The 18,722-nt window shown below is 48.3% G+C and overlaps 1 protein-coding gene and 1 pseudogene across 3 annotated transcripts in view; one reads left to right on the forward strand and one right to left on the reverse strand.

Annotated features, from left to right (window-relative positions):
- The window catches only part of SLC39A14 (solute carrier family 39 member 14), a 56,029-nt gene that overhangs the window by 11,523 nt on the left and 25,784 nt on the right, over positions 1 to 18,722 (forward strand). The window lies entirely within an intron of this gene.
- On the reverse strand, positions 11,990 to 12,397 carry LOC129556887 (ubiquinol-cytochrome c reductase complex assembly factor 4 pseudogene; annotated as a pseudogene).

Raw genomic sequence — 18,722 nt, forward strand, 5'->3', positions numbered from 1 at the left:
GTTCCCCTACCAGGGATTGAACCTGCATTCTTGGCAGTATAAGTGTGGAGTCCTAACTAACCACTGGACCACCAGGGAATTCCCAGTATTTCCCTTCTATTGTATGCTTAGATTGCTTGCACTTTTTCACTATTATGAGCCTTGCACTAGAGCAAGCTCCAAGAGGGTAGGGATTTTTGTCTTTTTGGTCATTGTTGTATTCCCTGTGCCCACAACATTTGGTACTTGATAGATATTTGTTGTTGAATGTGTGCTTCCATTCCTCAGTTTTAAAATGCCTTTTTGTTCTGTTTTCATGTTTCTGAACTAGAGAGGTGTCTCAGTGATGTGTGCATTTAATATAGTATCTTTTTCTACTCTGAAAAGCTGCCATTGCTACTTATAATCAGAGAAGTACTGTAGAATCTATCCTAGTAAGGTTACTGAGAAGATTAAATGAGCTAATGAAAACAAATTGCTTAGCACAGTGCCTAGCAACAATAAATCCTAGCAATTCCTATTATTATAAAATTCGGGAAGAAAGGATTGTAGATGAGTTACAGGAGTGTTCAGATGCAAATACCAGAGTCTAGCAAGGCTAGTTTAGGCAACAGCATGTAAAACATCTGGCGATTAGCCATAGAAGGAGGCTGGGTTCCTGCTCAGTAGTGTCTGCAGGAACCCAGGCTCTCTTCAGTGGATCTTTCTGCTCTGCCATCCGTGGCAAGTAGGACTTCCTTCTCGTGATCTTTCAACCTATATTTCTGAACGGGAAAGAGAAGGCACCCTAGCCATGCTCTTAGATTTCACTGGCAGAGCGGTCCCCTGTGGCTTTTCTTTGCACAAAAGATGTCATTGACTTCACCCCGTTTCTTATCTTTTATAGACTTTACTGTTGAGGTTTACAGGGAAAATAGACTGTTCATTAAAAAACACTGGGGTAATTAGCTAACTCGTTTTTTGTTGTTGTTGTTTAAGTGAGTTTCTCTTTCTCACACTATGTGAAATTCTAAATAAATTAGAGATGTAAATTTTTTTTAATGCCAGAAAAAAACAGGTATATATTTCTATGATTTCAGGGTAACAAAGGGTTTTCCAAGCATGCTACTAAAAGCAGAAACCTTATAGGAAAAGTGGGATATATTTGATTTTGTTATTTAGTTACCAAGTCATGTCCTACTCTTGTGACCCCATGTTCTGTGACTCCCAAAGTTTCTGTGTTGCTCTCTCAATGCTGGGGTGAGGGGGCAAACCAGAACCCAAACCCACTGTTTTATTCTCATTTTTACTGGACGCCCGAAAATTTGGTTTGTGTGGGAGCAAGTGAGATGGGCATGTGTGTCCTGCTAGTCAGAGGAAGCCATGTTAAGTAAGTCCCAGGGAGCAAGCTGTACTGCCGGCTACCCTTTTCCTTTCCTGGAAACCAGAGGGCTCCTGGCCAGCCCTGGGGACTTGCTCTTCTCAGAGCACAGAGTATGAGAGGCTTGGGGTGAGGTGGAGCTGTGCTAGCCAGCAGGGGAGCTGGCCCAGCTTTCCCTGGTGCAAGGCCCTGGATTCCCTCCCCAACTCTCCCCCTGCTCCCAGAAGGCACACCAGTGATACTGATGAGCGTCTGTAGATTTCAGTGCTGACCATTTCCTATCTGAGAGGCTGGGCAAGTCCTCAGGATACCAGGCCGCTGGGGAGTTTCCAGCGGGTAGCAAACCACAACTGTTTTCTCATCACCGTTCCCAGCAAAGCACAAAATGTACAAAGTCACCCACTCCCCCAGACTCGGGCCACTAGCCAGAGTGCCCTCAGGGACAGCCTGACCAGCTCTCAGAGCAGATTCTGTCCCGGTTCCTGTTGCTCCCACCTCAGCCACCTCCTGACATCCAGGGGTGCCTCCCACAGCAGAGGCCTTGACCATGGGTAAACCATGGTGTGCGTGGCTGTGCCGGCCAGCTTGCGCCTCTGACCTTGGCTGCTCACACCACTTGCTCTTCTTGGCGGCGGTGGCCACGAGCCCCTCCCCCGCATTTCAAGATGTGTGCAGCTGGCACTGAAAGAGGTTGTGAGCAACGGGACCAGGCTTGTTTCCATGACCGGCTGAGAAATTCTAGAAACCGCCTGTACTTGGGGGTTTCCTTTCCTTTTCTCTGTCTGCCTGGGAGAGCAGTTAACATGGTATTCTTGGCCGTGTGATCAGATGGTGGCCTGTCCTTGGCACGTTTGCTGCTGGGGTGGGGAAGGAAGGCTGTCTGTCTGCGCCTCTCCCCCCACCTTCCTTTTGGATCCTCCATTCCACCTGATGTTCTGCTTTCTTTCTTTCTTTTTTTTTTTTTTTACTTTACTTTTTTTTTTATATTCCAACTCCAGATAGACTTCTCTGGCTCTCTGGGGGTGTCTTCAGCTCTATTGATGCTGCAGAAGGGGGTGTCCCTTCCCCTCAAATTGCTAGCAGTAGTTTAACTGGGGGTTGAGACCAAAGAACAAAAAGCTTCTGAGCTAGAGGACAGTGCAACAAGGAGGGGCATGGGAAAGTAACACATCATTCAGCAGATATTCTTTGGGATGGAGACTCAGACATAGAGAATAGACTGTGGCCATGGAGGAAAGGAGAGGGAGGGACAAACTGAGAGAGTAATAACGCTGAAGCATGCATGTTACCGTTTGTAAAACAGATGGCCAGTGGGGATTTGCTGTATGACACAGGGAGCTCAGCCTGGTGCTCTGGGACAGCCTGGAGGGGTGGGATGGGGAGAGAGATGGGAGGGAGGTTCAAGAGGGAGGAACATACGTACACCGATGGCTGGTCCATGTCAATGTATGGCAGAAGCTAGCACAATATTGTGAAGCAATTATCCTCCAATCAAAAATTTAAATTAAAAGTTATTAAAGAAAAAAAGTTATTCTTTGGGGGTTGTCTGGGTGCCAGGCACTGGCCTCTCTGGGCTTGGGGAAGAAAATAGGCCGAGTCTATCTCCACTATTGTGGAGTTTACAGTTAATAAGAGGAGACAGATAATAAACATGTAAACAAAAGGAAAGAAAGAAAATTCTGTTAGATAGTGATATATGGTAAATAAAACAGGGTGTTGGGACTTTGAATGCCTTGGGGGCAGGCTTTTTTTTTTTTTAAAAGATCTAGGGGAGGGGCATTCTTGGCATAGGGAATAGCAGGTGCAAAGGCCCTGGGGTAAGAATGCTCTTGATGTGCTAAAGGAACAGAAAGAAGGGTACTGGATCCTGATGAGGTTGGTGGGGTCAGCAGGGGCCAGATCTCACAGTGACTTCTAGGCCAGGAAAAGGGATTTAGATTTGATCCCACTTGTTTTTGTTTGTTTGGTTTTTGACTGCAGCGTGTGGCACTTGGGACTTTAGTTCTCTGACCAGGGATTGAACTCTCGCCCGCTGAAGTGTAAGCGTGGAGTCTTAACTACCAGACCACCAGGAAAGTCCCAGATAGGGTTTCACTTGTGCTGGGAGGCCATCAAGGGTTCAAAGCAAAGAAAATGCTGTGATCAGATTTGTATTTTTAAAAAATGACACTTTCATTGAGCTTAAGACTTTAAGACTTGGGTGTGTTACATGTGTGTATGTTATACTTTAAAAAGAGAGAAGGGACTCTGACAGTTGGGGGGTAAGAGCCCAGAGGAAGCTGAAATCTGGTTAAGAGATTTGATTTTATTTTAGTATTTTTATTCCACCAGCATTCCAGCATTTCCTTCACTCAGATTCCCTGTCTTTAGATTCAGGCAGTCCTTCCAGATCATCTGGAGGAGAAATCCTGAAGAATGAATTGTCCCTGAGCAAGCGGCGTTCAAAAAGCAGTTATAGAAAGCTTGTGATATACACTTGGCATTACTGTTGCAGTAGTTGATTCACATTGTGTGCTATTCTGTTGTGAGAGTTGGTTAGTTTATTTATCCACTGTCCTGCTGATGGGCTTTTGGGTTGCTTCCAAAGTTTTGTTATTGTGAATAGTGCTACCACAAGACTTCTCATATCTGTCTTCCCCCCCGCCCCCCTCTCTGTTTGGGTTTGAGAGTCACCCAAACTAGAGGATGTCTGTAGTAGTAATGTTAGTCAATTAGTTGTGTCCGACTCTTTGCGACCCTGTGGACTGTAGCCCGCCAGGCTACCCTGTCCATGGGATTTTCCAGGCAAGAATACTAGAGTGGGTTGCCATTCCCTTCTCCAGAGGGTCTTCCAGACATAGGGATCAAACCTAGGTCTCTCGCATTGCAGGCAGATTCTTTACCATCTAAGCAAACTAAAGTCAGAAACCCTTTCCAGGTGGCATTCCGATTGTCCCCCTGGGGTTGGGGTTGGCAGTAGAGGATAAGCCTTTAAGTCTGGTTAGAATGTTGATCCATTTTTAATAGGCAAGCAGTTGGTAGGGGTTGGGGGAGGGCAAGTGGAAATTCATTGTGACGTTAGGGAAGTCACTACGGTACTGGGTTGTCCAGAGACTGCCACCTGAGAAGGTGGAGCTTGTCCATGTTTGTCTTCTCTTGGCCATGATCCATATCTGAGGATGATAGCCAGAGACGTGGTTGCCTTTGTTCTGGAATCCATCTGAGTCTACTCTTGACAGTCTCTCTTGAGCTCTGCTCGGGCAGAGATGCGGAATCAGGAGGGCAAAGTATGTCCGTCTCACCTTTGAGAAGATGGAGCTTTGAGGTGACACTTGTCCTTTCCTGCTCTCAACCCCCTGGCCCTAAATGCTGCACCTTCAGTGCAGTGTATCACTCTGTATTCTCCAGAGAAGTGAGGTGATGTCTGTGTACACATGCATTTGTATTTACGTGCAGCAGATCCTCCCAGCCTCCTCAGTTTGTTATGAAACAGCCGAGGAAACTAACTGAAAGTGTTTGGAGTGTCATTCTGAGACAGTTACAGCATTGAGACAGAGAGGTTGGAGTCAGAGGCGGGAAGGGTGGGGCTTGTGCTGGGAAGGATTTGGAATGGTCCAGAGATGGTGCTTTTTCCTACAGTTCATCCTTTTTTTATTTTTGGCTGTGCTGGATCTTCCTTGTTGCTCCAGCTTTTCTCTAGTTGCAGTGAGTGAGGGCGACTCTTTAGTTGCAATGCGTGGACTTCTCATTGCCCTGGCTTGTCTCGTTGCAGAGCACAGGCTCTAGAGTGCTCGGGCTTCAGTAGTTGTGGTACAGGGGCTTAGTTGCCCTGCAGCATGTGGGATTTTCCTGGACAAGGGATTGAACCTGGGTCTCCTACCTTGGCAGGCAGATTCTTTACCACTGAACCACTGTGGGAGCCCTATGGGTTTTTTTTTTTTTTTAAAACACATCCAAGCCCTTCACACTTGTGGAGAAAGTGCTTGGAACACAGGCGGACTGTGTTCAGCTTTCTGACTGTTAGTAGAATCAGATGTTAATTAGCCTTCCCAGGCCTGGTTCTGTGGGCAGTGTGGAGATAGAGGGTGCAGGGGTGAAAGGGAGCAGGAATAGGTGTTGCGGGTGGAGCCCAGGGACCCCGCCAGAGAGCAGTGAGCTGAGGGTGAGAGGTGATGGGAGCCTAGTTGGAGGAAAACCCTTGCCTGCCAGGCAGAGGGACTGAACTTTGCTGTTGGTTAGGGGGAGTGATGGAAGGGTAGCTATTTTAGCAGGAGAGTGATACAATCATTCGAGGGGATGGAATGGAGCGGGTGTTAGTGACCAGTGAGACTGGTGCAATGGTTTCTCCTTCGAATCCCAAGAAGAGGGGTCCACAGTGGGGAAGCAGCGGATGAGAGAACGCCTCTCACCTCAGTGATCTCATGGGGACGGCCAGTGACCTTGGACCAGGGGATGAGCCATGTGGAAGTTTGGGAAGTGGGCGGGAAAGTGGAGGAATATGATTCAGGAATGTCATTACTCAATCTTCCCCCTGTCTCATCACCTTTTTCTCTCTGATTTGGAAATGTGGACTTTCCCCCTTTTTTTCCCAATTACCTTCTTTCCCCTGAGAGTAGGGCTCATTTGTGACTCATGCTGGTGAATGTTTATGGTCACTGAGAAATCTCAGACCCAAGATGTAGCCTGTGCCTTCCTGCTGGGGCCCTGGGCATGTGCTCACCGGTGACGCCCACTTTGGGGAAGAAAGCTGGCAACCTAACGACCTTCCTCTGAGAGTAGTGGTCTTCAGACCTCCGTGTACATTGTCATCCCCTGGAGAGCTTCCTAAAACACACATTGCTGGGCTTCACCTAGAGTTTCTGATTCAGCAGGTTTGGATGGTGCTAAGAATTTTTTCTACCCCCCTCAAAAAATTGTCTGAAGGGTGGGAGGCGGGGAGAATTTGTACTTTCAGTAGGTTCCCAAGTGATGGTATTGCCTGCTGGTTGTGGAACCATGCTCTGAGAACTACTTTCCTTGAGAAATTATCACGCCCAGTTCAGCATCTCAGCTGTAGAGACTGTCATGTTCAGAGCTTCTGAGGAGGAGTGAGGGGACTCGCCCCTGGCTTAAGGATGAGGGTAGGGGGAGATAATGGTGTAGCAAGACATGATGTGAAGAGCCAACTCATCGGAAGAGACCCTGATGCTGGGAAAGTGTTAGTCGCTCAATTGTATCTGACTCACTGCAGCCCATGGGCTGTAGCCCGCTAGGCTTCTCTGTCCATAGGATTCTCCAGGCAGGAACACTGGAGGAGGTTGCCATTTCCTTCTCCAGGGAAATCTCCCCAACCCAGGGTTCACACCCACATCTCCCACTTTGCAGTCTGTTCCTTTACCATCTGAGCCACCAGGGAAGCCCAGGAATGCTGAGAAAGATTGAAGGCAAAAGGCGAAGGGGCACCAGAGGATGAGATTGTTAGATAGCATCACGGACATGAATTTGAGCAAACTCCGAGAGAGAGTGGAGGACAGAGGAGCCTGGCCTGCTGCAGTCCACGGGCTCGCAGAGTCGGATGAGACTTCGCAACTGAACAGCAAACCTCAAGGACATAAGGGACAGAGGAAGGGTGGGCTGGCTGCAGGACAGAGTCTTTGTGCAGGCCGAGTAGTGGAGCTGACCTGGGGCCCGGCTTCTAGTAGAGAGAGGTTCATTGCACCAGGGAAACCCAGCCCTGAAACCTCCGCCTGCTGTAGCCACAGGTCCTGGGAAGGCCCACTGTCTGGGAAGAGCCCACCTCACTGCCCAGAGGGCTCAGAGCACTCCTTTTACCCATTTTGGGAAGGAGGGAACATAGGAGACTTCTTGTGAGAGGCCCTTGGTGGCACATTCTGCCCACAGAGTGATGCTGCCCAGGAGTTGGAGTTGGCCTTTATAAATGGCCCTCCTGCTACAGCAAGAGAGTTGAGGTCTTAGGCTGATTGAGGAAATGATGTGGGGCGGGTTTGGGGAGGAATGTTTTCAAACCCACTCGCACTTTTGGTTACCAGGACAGTGATGTGACTTGTTTCTCTCCTGGTAACTGCTAAAGCGGAGCTTTTTTGGGTCTTTATAGGCTTCTCTTCCCTGGTGGCTCAGTGGTAGAAAATCCGCCAGCCAATGCAGGAGATGTGGGTTTGATCCCTGGGTCAGGAAGATGGAAATGGCAACCCAGGACAGCATTCTTGCCTGGGAAATCCCATGGACAGAGGAGCCTGGGGGGCTACAGTCCATGGGGTCACAAAGAGTCAGACACGACTTAGCGACTGAACAACACAGTAGTTCAGGTCTTTTCATGGAAAACTGCCAAGCCAGCACCCCCACGAGGCAGGGAATCACCCCAGGCTGGGTTAAAGTTGGGAGAACAAAGTCTTGCTCTTTAGACCAGACTGGGTGCTGTGTTCTCCTTCCTGGGGTCCTAGCTCTCTTCTTGCCCACCTCTGGTCTGTTCTCCATACTGCAGCCTGACCAGAATAATAAAAACACAGATCTGCTGGTACCTTAGCTGAAAATGATCGCCACTGCCCTCCAGATGGGTTCAGCCACCTTAACATGGCCTACAGGCCCTTCCCTGTCCTGGCCTCTGCCACATCCTCTTATGTACGCCCTGGCCATACCACGCTCTTTAAGTTCTTAGATGCAGCATCTTGGCTGAAGCATTCCAAAGGATGCTACATCTTCCTAGAACATCCTGCCCCATCCCCACCCCATCACTTTTCACCTGGCCCACTTTTACACATCCTTTTGTGGCTGTTCAGTCACTCAGTTGTGTCTGACTCTTTGTGACCCCATGGACTGTAGCACACCAGATTTCCCTGTCCGTCACCATCTCCCGGAGCTTGCTTAAACTCATAACAAAAAGTGGTCCACTGGAAAAAGGAATGGCAAACTGCTTCAGCATTCTTGCCTTGAGAACATGTCCTGTAGGTGTCAGCTAAAAAAAAGTCTCTTTCTGGAGGCCTCCCCTGACCCCTGATGCTAGATTTGACCATCCTGCTGTGTTCTTCAAGCTTCCTTTGCTCCTCATCATGACCTGTGGTGGATGGTGTCAATTGGCTTGTTCCCCAGGAATCCATGCTGAGGCAGCCCTGGTCCTGGTGTTTTTACTAACAGTACCTCCTTTCATTATTGTGTACATTACTTTGGATAATGAATTATGGTCTAAGCTCCTAAATGTAGAGAAAAAACAACACTTTCCACAGACATCTTTCCACTGGAATTCCCAGTGTGACTTGCATTCTGCCAATGAGCCACATTGGATCTAGTCTTGAATATATGGATATCCTCTTCCTCATGATGGACCTGGGACGTCCATGTGCTGATGTGGATTATAGCAGCTTCCTTGTGCCATTGGCTTCCTGATGGTGGCAGGTCAGGGCAGCAGCTGACCTGCTGGAGGGATGACTCCACTCTGATTTTGGGACTAGCTCCTGGAAGCTCAGTCCAGAGTCTGTTTCTTCCACTCTTCCCATGATTCTCTGGGCCATTTTAATATGTTATACAAAATCTCTTTCTGCTTAAATTGTCTAATTGAACCCCAATCAGTACACAACCCTTGTCATCACTGTTCTTATAAGTTGGTTGTTGAATTGTTTGCTTTGCAGCTCTGTGAGGGCAGGTACCAGGCATTCTCCAGCATTATACTCGGTATGAAATCTGTAGGCAGTGAATATTTGTTGAGTGAATGAACTGTTGGAATGAGTTTTTTCAAGTCTCAGGTGTAGCTAGCCGTTTGTTCAATGAATATAAATCATATTGAAGGAATGGGAATTGTTTAGTCTAGAGGAATAAATGGTCTGGACATCTGTCTTCGGATAGTGTATGAAGGCCCCAAGGTGGTAGGGGTGGGGAAGGGTTAGAATGTCTGAAAGGAGGCACTAAGTTCTGTGTTGATCAAGCCATAAGGGTGATGCAAGTAGACATTAATTAGGTGGGAGTCTGGACTTGGCATCTTCTAGCTGAACTTTCCTACTTCTCCCCTCTTGTGTGCCCAGCACTAGTCAAGCATAAGGGGAGGACCCCCTTGCCTTCGTGGAACAAAACTCTGTTGGGAAGGCTCCCTAAGAGACCAGATCATTAGGAGTTCAAAGTAGTTGGCGATGAGTTCTCAGAGAGTGGTCCAAGAAGGCTTCCTGGAATAAGAGGCAATCTGAGACTCAATAGGTTCAAGTCTAGGTGAAGGGATTGGCCTGAGAGCTTGGAGGACAGGGAGCAGAAGGAAGAGACCTAAGTCCATGCTGTGTTATGACCTTTAAGCTCTCTCTCATCTGTGTCCCCCTGAGAGGCTGGGCATTTCATAACCTAATCATGCTGGGGACACATGGTAGGTTAGTGGCAGGCCCCAAATTTGAACCAAGGCCTGCCCGACTCCTCATGCTGTCTGATGATCTTGCCACCAGCGCACACATTTTCCTTATGCATTTGACCCCGAGTAATAAGTTGGGAAGTTCTGCTTCAAGTGGGTGATCTGAGTGGTGGTTGTGATCACCTTGTTTCCTAAGCCACATGCTGGGCCCCGTGGCCTGACAAATGGGTGCGGACTTAGAAGACAGCAGGTTGGAATTTTGCAATGGCGTGTCTGGGAAATGTTGATGGATGAATGATGAGAAGAGGGATGGGGGTGGGGGTGGGGGTCCTGCAGGCTCCTCCTTACCCGGCTGCCTGACTCATTTCGTTGGTTTTGGAAGGCTTCCTTGCTCCGTCAAGCCCAGGCTCTGCTGGAAGGGGGAGCCTGGCAGATGCACAGTTCTCCTCTGCTGGTCCAGCCCTCAGGGCTCAGCGTGTGGTTAAATCAGCCATCCAAGTCGCCTGTGCTGGCTGCCCAGGGCCCCGCTGCCGGTCTCTGCCCTACCTAACCTCGCCCCACAGTCGCTGACACAGTGGGGGCTCAGTAAATATTGGTCGGTGCGCAGCAGGCTGCTGATTCTAATTTTGTTCTCTGCTTCTGGGTCACCACTTTTTTTTTTTTTTTCTAACTTTTCTCATCCTTCCTCTCCCAGCACCGTGAGGTTTCATGGGGACAGTAAGTGAGCCACTGATTCTAGGTACCCCCTGCCCCACCTCCACCCTGCCGGCTCTCTTGAACTGTCTCTGGAAATCCCCCACGCTGGGTGGCCTCTGGCTGAGCCACAGCCTGAGGCTAAGGTTCTGGGAGTATGAACTGGAAGCAGAGAGCACATCCTTTTAGGGATATAGGAGAGTGGTTAGTGGGAGGGCCAGGGGAGGCTGGAGAAGAATGGGCCTGTTGAGCCCTGGACCTCTTGGGCAAGACCAGGGACTGGCTTTTGGCTGTGATATTTGCACTGTATTTCAAAGGGGATTTTGGCTTGTCTGAGAGGGGAGTGGCTTCCTGAACGATGTTCTTTTGGTGTTTGGGAAGGACCACAAACTGGGTAGTTTTTCTCAGAACTCCAGAGGCCCTGTAGGGGGTCTTGAGCACCATGCTGTGAGACTGTTGGTTTTCTCATGAAGTCTATTGAGACTGACACAGAGGGCTGTATCATTATTAGCCTGACCATGAGTACTGGGAAAGCACTCATTATTTACAGAACACTTCGCAGTTTTTGTAGTATTGATTTTACAGGTTCTAGGTTTTGTGCCATACTTAGAAAATTTGACCCAACTCCTTGATTATAAAAATAATCACCCATGTTTTCTTGTATTGTTGTACCTACACAATGCATTGGGACACATCAGTGATGCATTTTAAAAAGTGAGGGGAAAAACCCAAACACTGCAAATCCCACCACTCAGAAATAGTCGTCACTGATATTAGATGAACATTATTCCAGACAGTCTTCCCGGCATGCTTACAGATCAATGGATATAGAGAAATCGACATAAATGCTCCTGTAACATAGGGGAAATGACAAATTAGGAGACTGGGATAAACATATATGCACTGCTATATATAAAACATAACTAATGAGTACCTACTGTATAGCACAGGGAGCTCTACTCAGTATTTTGTAATAACCTGTATGGGAAAAGGATCTGAAAAAAGAATATCCATTCTTTTTATATATATATATAATGTATAACTGACATAACTGATTCACTTTGCTGTCCACCTGAAACTAACACAACATTATAAGTCAATGATACGCCAATAAATTTTTTAAAAATACTCCTATAAAAAGAGTATTAAAACTTTCCTAAATGTAACTGAAGAAAAAGAAACTGTAGTAAATTTAAAGGAATTATTATTATTTTTTACCAACTTAAAATTTTATTGTTTGTTAAACTAATATCAATTATACACATCACAGTACACTGTAAGATAAAATGTTTAACTCTTCTGTCAAGTCACTCTGTCTCAGAAAGTGGATCACACTGGACTACAGCTGTCACTACGTTGCTTTGTAAACATGATAATGTACAAACACACCACAAATCCAACAGCACATGCTGCGACCAAAACCTTTTCCGTGGACCTGAGAAAGCTTTCCGACGTATTCGATCGGAAACGAGCATCAGACAAGGAGCCGGTTCCGATCTGCTGACATCCTGTGTCACCTTCAAGGGGTCAGCTTGGCCAGGTGGGTCATTCAAGTCCCTCAGTCTCAGGACGCGCGTAATAACGGGTTCAGAAACGGTCAAACGCGACGCCAAAGCCTAAGGGCGGAGGTCTGTTGTTTCGCTCCTGGCCCCCCATTAAGTCCTCGCCCCGTGGGCCACCGGAGCTCCAGGCTCTTCAGAAGTGTCGCTGGGCTCCGGTACCTCTTCCAGCAGCATCCGTTTCAACCACCGGTCCACGCCGATCTCCTGCCTAAAGAAGCACCGAATGACCGGAGCCGTGAGGGACAGGCTTAAGGGCAGCACCACCCACCAGGGCCGCTGCTGCCCGGTTCCCAGGGACTGCTTCACCGTCCAGCGGCGCGGCGCGGCCGAGCTGGAGGAAAACCGAAGGGGGCGGTGAGGGTCATCCTCGTTGTCACCCTCGGCCGCGAGCTGGGCTGGAGCCCGGCTGCTGGGCGGCGGAGGCGGGCTTCGGGAAGCCCAGCGCTCGAGCCTCAGCACCCGGAGCGGCCCGGCCGCCGGCGCACACAGAACGCCGCTCATCGCGACCCCGGCTCCGCGCTCGGCGCCGCCGCGCGCCCTAAAGGAATTATTAAGCTGTGAAGAAACGTGTCTTTCACAAGAGAGATGATTTGCTAAAAGACCCCCAAAAAAGGTTTAAAAAAAACCCCAAAAACTTGTGAGTCATATCTATAATTGTTTCCATTTTAGACAGTATTTATTGACGCTGCTATGAAAAATGAGGGCACCAGCATTTTCACATTTTTTTCCCATCTCCTTTCCATCTCTTAATTGTGTTAATTCTATTATTAAATTGTCCATGATTATAACATTTAGATTATGTCCTGTAACTGTAATCCCCATAGTTTTTAATTCTTATTTGAAGGATTTTAAAGCTTACCTATGGTTTTCGTATTCCTGGAGCCCTGCATTTTTGTTTCTTCAATGAAATTTTCCTTTTTGTCGTTGTTTAGCAGCGACATTGAGCAGCATTTCATTATCATGTCATTCCTACGCTCCCCACCCTGGGAAGGGGACTGAAATCTCTGACTTATTTCATGCTTGACATTTTCTGTTTGTTGTTTTTACCAACTTTGTAAGATGCTGAACATCGCAGCTGGGAATAATATTCATTGGTTTGTATTTTCTTTCCCTAAGAATTATATAAACTTTGTTACACTTCTGATACTAAATTTCACTTTGGAGAAGATGAGAGCAGTCTGAATTTTCTGCCCCTTAAGTTTTAGTATATCTCACAATTTTTGGAAGAAAATACTTGGGGTAGGGGGAAGTTTCTTCTGGTGGCCTGGAAAAAGCTTCTTTAAGTTCAGTAACTTAGCTGGGCAAAGTCCCAGTGTTGAACCTTCTGTGTGAAATTTTTGTGAAGTACTGTGTGTTATTTCAATCATCAGATTCTGTTTTTCCTCTCATTTCAGGGAAATCCGGTGGTTTTTTATCTTTGAACTTATCTTCAGTTGCAGCCCTGGGTTCTCTATTTCAGGCACATGAGGAATAACAGTTATCCCGACATTGGCGTCGTGTCGTCACTACACGCTCTCATTTGTCTTTTCCATCCACGTTCACTTTGCTTACCGCAAACCTTTTGTCCGTATTTCCATTTGAAATTCCTGGCAGAATTTAGTTCTCTGTTCATTATAATCTGTGTTCATTAGTGATGTTTTCCTGGTCTTTTTTCGCTAAGCCTGCATCTCCTTGTGTTTTCTTCCCACCTTTGAGCCCTGGTTTTATTGCGTGAGTGTTCTAATCGAGTAGTTTCACAGAGTGGGAATTAGTGAGGGATTGCTGTCTCCGGAGTGGTAGTCTCCTTTCTGTCGACGTCTTTGGCTTGCTGTCTCTTCTCATCGTGTTCATGCCAGTGCTTTTAAGCTCTGTTGGCTCTAAAATAAGGTAGTGACTTTCTTCCCACCACATCGAAGCAAGTTTGTCCCCCTCCTCAAAGACAGCAGTACCAGGTGCCAAGTATTTGTGGGGTGTTCTCTGTGGAGCCTGAGTTAGACAGGTGGCCGGATTGGGCCTCTGTTCTGGGACTTTGGTGGCGCCCCAGCAGCAGGGTTCAACTCTGGGTTACTGGGGAGGTGCTCCGTTGTGCTGAAGGAGGAAGAGGGCCCACTGCAGTTGGACAGTTTCCCCAATTCAGCCTGTGGCCTTGCAGCCCTTACTTCCCTTAGGGGGAGTCAGCCCATTGTTCTTTTTCCCCTGTCACCTGCCTCTTTGTTTTCCAGCACCTTTTCCCACTACTCCCCACTGGAAGGGGAAGAAGACTGGTGGCAGGTTGCCTGTCTCTGCATCTGGGGAGGGTTAGTGAGAATCCTCCTGCTTCCTCCAGGCCCAGCCAGGGCCGGGAGATGAGCCACAAGTGGTGCCTCCTGCATTCCTTTCCTTGCCTCTGGTTTGGAAGTTATTATATCAGATTATGCCTCTCCTTGTTTGCTTGCTTTTGGTAACTTTGGTGGGGGGTGGGGAAGGAGGCTTGCTTTTTATTATTATTTTTTAACTAAAAAGTTAATTATCAGGGGAAGGAAAGATCGTGACTCCATTTCAATTCCCCATCTTAATTCAGAAATCTTTATTTTTATATAGTGTTTCAACATGCATTAGCTTTCCTAATAACACAAAGCTCTGGATTTGCTTTCCTCTGTCCAGAATAAGGAAACTGACCTAGTGAGATCAGTGAGATACTTGTTCAGCTGCTCAGTCGTGTCCGTCTCTTTGCAACCCTATGGACTGCAGGACACCAGGCTTCCCTGTCCTTCATTATTTCCTGGAGTTTGCTCAAACTCACGTCCATTGAGTCTGTGATGCCATCGAACCATCTCATCCTCTGTTGTCCCCTTCTCCTCTTGCCCTCAGTCTTTCCCAGCATCAGGGTCTTTTCCAGTGAGTCAGCTCTTCGTATCAGGTGGCCAAAGTGTTGGAGCTTCAGCATCAGTCCTTCTAGTGAATATTCAGGGTTGATTTCCTTTAAGATCGACTGGTTTGATCTCCTTTCTGTCCAAGGAGATCAAGAGTCTTCTCTAGCACCACAGTTCAAAAGCATCAGTTCTTCAGCACTCAGCCTGCTTTATGGTCCAACTTTCACATCAGAACATGCCTGCTGGAAAAACCATAGCTTTGACTAAACAGACCTTCGTTGGCAAAGTGATGTCTTTGCCTTTTACTTCAGGTACTTGGGGTCACTGCATATTGGACCCCTTCCCCCAAGCCCAGTGGTCCTTCTGTTGCTGAAGCTGGCACTCTCCTGTTTACTAGCACCCGTGACTCGGAAGACAAACGCCAGGGTTTCTGAGTCCTCAGAGCCTCCACCTCCACCCTGAGGCCTGGCTTCATCTTTGGTCTGCAGGTTTCAGGGGTTTTTATACACCTGTCCTGAGGTACAGGTGTGTAAAACATACATAGTCATATCTGTGTCCTCTTGGCTCACCCAGACCACCTGCATCTGTTCACCCCTCAATAGTTAGCCTTTTGTGAGGAGTGTCCACTGGGGAGACATTCCTGTTAGGCTGACGTGTCACAGCCCTCGAATGGGCTGAGGAGGGGGATTGGAAGAAGAACAGTCTATGTGACCATTTTCTGTAGCAAAGAACCGGCAGTGAAGGGCAGTGGTGGGGAGAACCCCTGGGAGGGGGGCGTTGGTGGCAACTGTCTTGTTAGTAGTTGGGTCACTAATGCTCACAGCCCCGGAGGATGTGCTAAGGCCACAGATACCTCAGAGACCGCACCATCCCGCCTCACCCCGACACCGCCCTGACTGCTGTTTATCCACAAGAGGAATATAAGAGAACTCGATGCCTTTCTTCTTCTTCTTTTTAAAAAGTATGTATTTATTTTATTTGGCTGTGTTGGGTCTTAGTTGCTGCATGTGGGATCTAGTTCCCTGACCAGGGATCAAACCTGGGCCTGCTGCATTGGGAATGTGAAGTCTTAGCCTCTGGACCACCGGGGAAGTCCCCTCGATGCCTGTCTTTACATCCTTTGAATTTCAGACGAGAAGGAGACAGTTGAGATGGCTAAAGCTGATTCACTTAGGCCAGTCAGTAGTGCAGCCGGGGACTTTGGGAGCCATCCTTCCTGGCACTGTCTCCTCCCTCTTTCCCCTGCTCCTCCTTTTCTACCCCTCCAAGCACCTTGGTCCTTCTTTGGTATGGATCATCCATCTTTTCCCAGTTTTTTTTTATTGGAGACTGATTATTTTACAATATTATATTGGTTGGTTTTGCCATATATTGACATGAATCTGCCCCGGGTATACATGAGTTCCCCTTCCTGAACCCCCCCTCCCACCTCACCATCTTTTCCCAGTTTTAACTGAAGTGCTTTGTAAAAGCCCGTTTCCGACTGCCCTTGCACACATGCTGCCCCTTGGCCTGCCTTACAGTGCACTGTGCTCCCACACGGCCTGTGCTTTAGAGGGCACCGAGCAGGCATAGGGCAGGTAGGGTCCCAAACACATCCTTTGCCTGTTTCCTGTGGCTCGCAAGGTGGCCTTGGAAATCGCTGTGCCTTAGCCAAGTTTGTCTCTGGGACCACTGGATGTTATCTTCCATGTTCCATTCCTCAGCCCAGAGGAATCTGAGAGGGAGAACAGTGGACCATGTGGCCAACTCGGTCAGGGAAGGGAGTGGATGTTAGAAGGGCCAGCGGCTCCCAGGCCCCCCAGGTCTCTGTTGCCCATTTTGCTCACATCAATGTCCAGCCTCTGGACCAGGCAAGGCACTACTCTGTCCACACAAGGAGAAGTAAATGTTTGCTCATCTCTGAGACGGAGTGGGCATGGGAAAAGTGTGGCATGGTGAATGTAACAGCGATGTATGCTACAGGACAGGGTGCCACATCCAGGACGAGGTGCTTCTGGGCCACGTGAAGGGACGACGGATGGGCAGGTAAAATCCTGACTGAGTCTTCGGATGGGCAGGTAAAATCCTGACTGAGTCTTCTCCAAGGAGGGAAGGAACTTCTGAACTTCCACAGAGGGTCAAGGGCAAGTGTGTCCTGTTGACTCTCATTCCCCCACCCCCGCCCCTGCCCCTGGGGGGAGGGTTAGGTCTGGCGCCTTGAAGACAGACCTAAAGCACTGAAGTAATTTACTTCTTTGAACCTGAGCCAAGTGAACAAAGGGGTGGAGAGACTCAAGCTTCTGTTCAGTGGGGGAGCCTGGTCCTCTGAGCCAACAGCATATTTGAGCCTTTGTCTCTGCAGCTTGTTTTTAATGCCTGGCCCCACTTGCTCTTCTTGCTTCTCCTGGAAGGAAGGTGGCCCTGGGGGCAGCTGGCTCAGCTCCCTGGGGGGAGAGGGGTGAGGAGGAGCAGCCCACCTGGGGCCGCCCATTTCCATGCCCTTAATAGAATGGACTTGAGCTTCCTCCTGCAGCCTGGCCCACGCATCGAGGACCCCTGCCCAGCCTCACCATCTAGCCACTCCAAGAGTGCATGTATTTTCTTCCTCTCTTTTTTGTTTTCTCCTAAGAATCACTTATAAAGTTTTTTTCCCCGCTTAGAATAACTTCAGTGTCCGTTGGAGCAGAAAGCTCCCCTCATGTGTCTGCCAAAGGCCAGGGTCACTTGGGTTTGAAGTGTCTTTAGTGACTTCTTACTACCCTCCAGTTGTTTGTAGATTCTCCTCTGACTTTCAGGTGGATTGGGGCGGGGTGGGGGGTATGTCTGGCGTGAGGGCCAGGCAGGAGGGCTCTGCCAGCACCCACTCTCAGCTGCCATGGTTGGGGGGCTACTGGGTTCCTTGAAGAGCGGATGCTTACCTTGACATGAATGCCCATCCAGGTACAATTACAGTATCTTGAGCCTCTCACCCTTGAAGTGTTTTCGCATGTCTCTTCTTTCTTTTTTTAATATTCATTTATTTGGCTGTGCCGGGTCTTAGTTGTGGCCCATGGGGTCTTCAGTCTTTGTTGAGGCATGTGGGATCAGTTCCCTGACCAGGGATTGAACCCCAGACCCCTATATTGGGAGCATGGAGTCTTAGCCACTGGACCACCAGGGAGGTCCTGTGTCTCTGTCGTTTCTAAGTATTCTGAAGTTGCTGCAGGTCAATTGGATTGCTTGGTTTTTTGGGGGTGGGGGAGCCAAAAGCAAAGATAACTTTATTGGGGAAGCCAGCAGACTTGGGGAGAAGCTGGACTCCTGTTCCAAAGAACCAAATCCCCATTTGCTGATCAGGGAGCAAGAGATTTTAAAGGGGAAATTTCAGGAATGCACTGGTATGGAGGGTGGCTACGTTCAGAGGGGCACAGTCACCCTGAAATGTGCATGTGGTGGTTGGATCAGTGTCATTTTGACTGGTTTAAGTCCAGTTAATTTTCAATTCCAAGGTCAGTTTGTTCCCATTTTCTTGAAGTAAACTCTCAAGATTGTGTAAGATGGAGCAACTTATGCCGTGGTTAAAGTCTGGTAATGATTTAGTCAACTTCTTCCATCTGGTGGGGGCTCCAGTATTAAAGGATGTGGCTCAGATTATGATCTGTAGCCCTTGTGTGCATGCATGCTAAGTCGCTTCAGTCGTGTCCAACTCTTTGCGACCCTATGGAGCGTAACCCACAGGCGCCTCTGTCCAAGTGATTCTCCAGGCGAGGATACTGGAGTAGGTTGCCATGTCTTCCTCTTTGATACATTGCTTGTTTTGAAACTTGTAACATGGCCTGTCCCCTGAGACACACTTGGGCAGTTTCCCTCCACGAGTCTTTAGGGCATCTTATGCCTGGGTTTGGGGTACTTACTGGGACTGATAGAAACTGGGGTAGATCTGCTCAGGGACACACAGGCTTTGGTGGCTTCTCCACGAGACCTGGGGCATGAATGTGTGTATCTCCACACAGCAGGGACAGTGGTTAAGTGTG

This window comes from Moschus berezovskii, chromosome 7, assembly GCF_049115385.1.
Source record: "Moschus berezovskii isolate FMDL1 chromosome 7, NW_MosBer_1.0, whole genome shotgun sequence".
NCBI classification, from domain to species: domain Eukaryota; kingdom Metazoa; phylum Chordata; class Mammalia; order Artiodactyla; family Moschidae; genus Moschus; species Moschus berezovskii.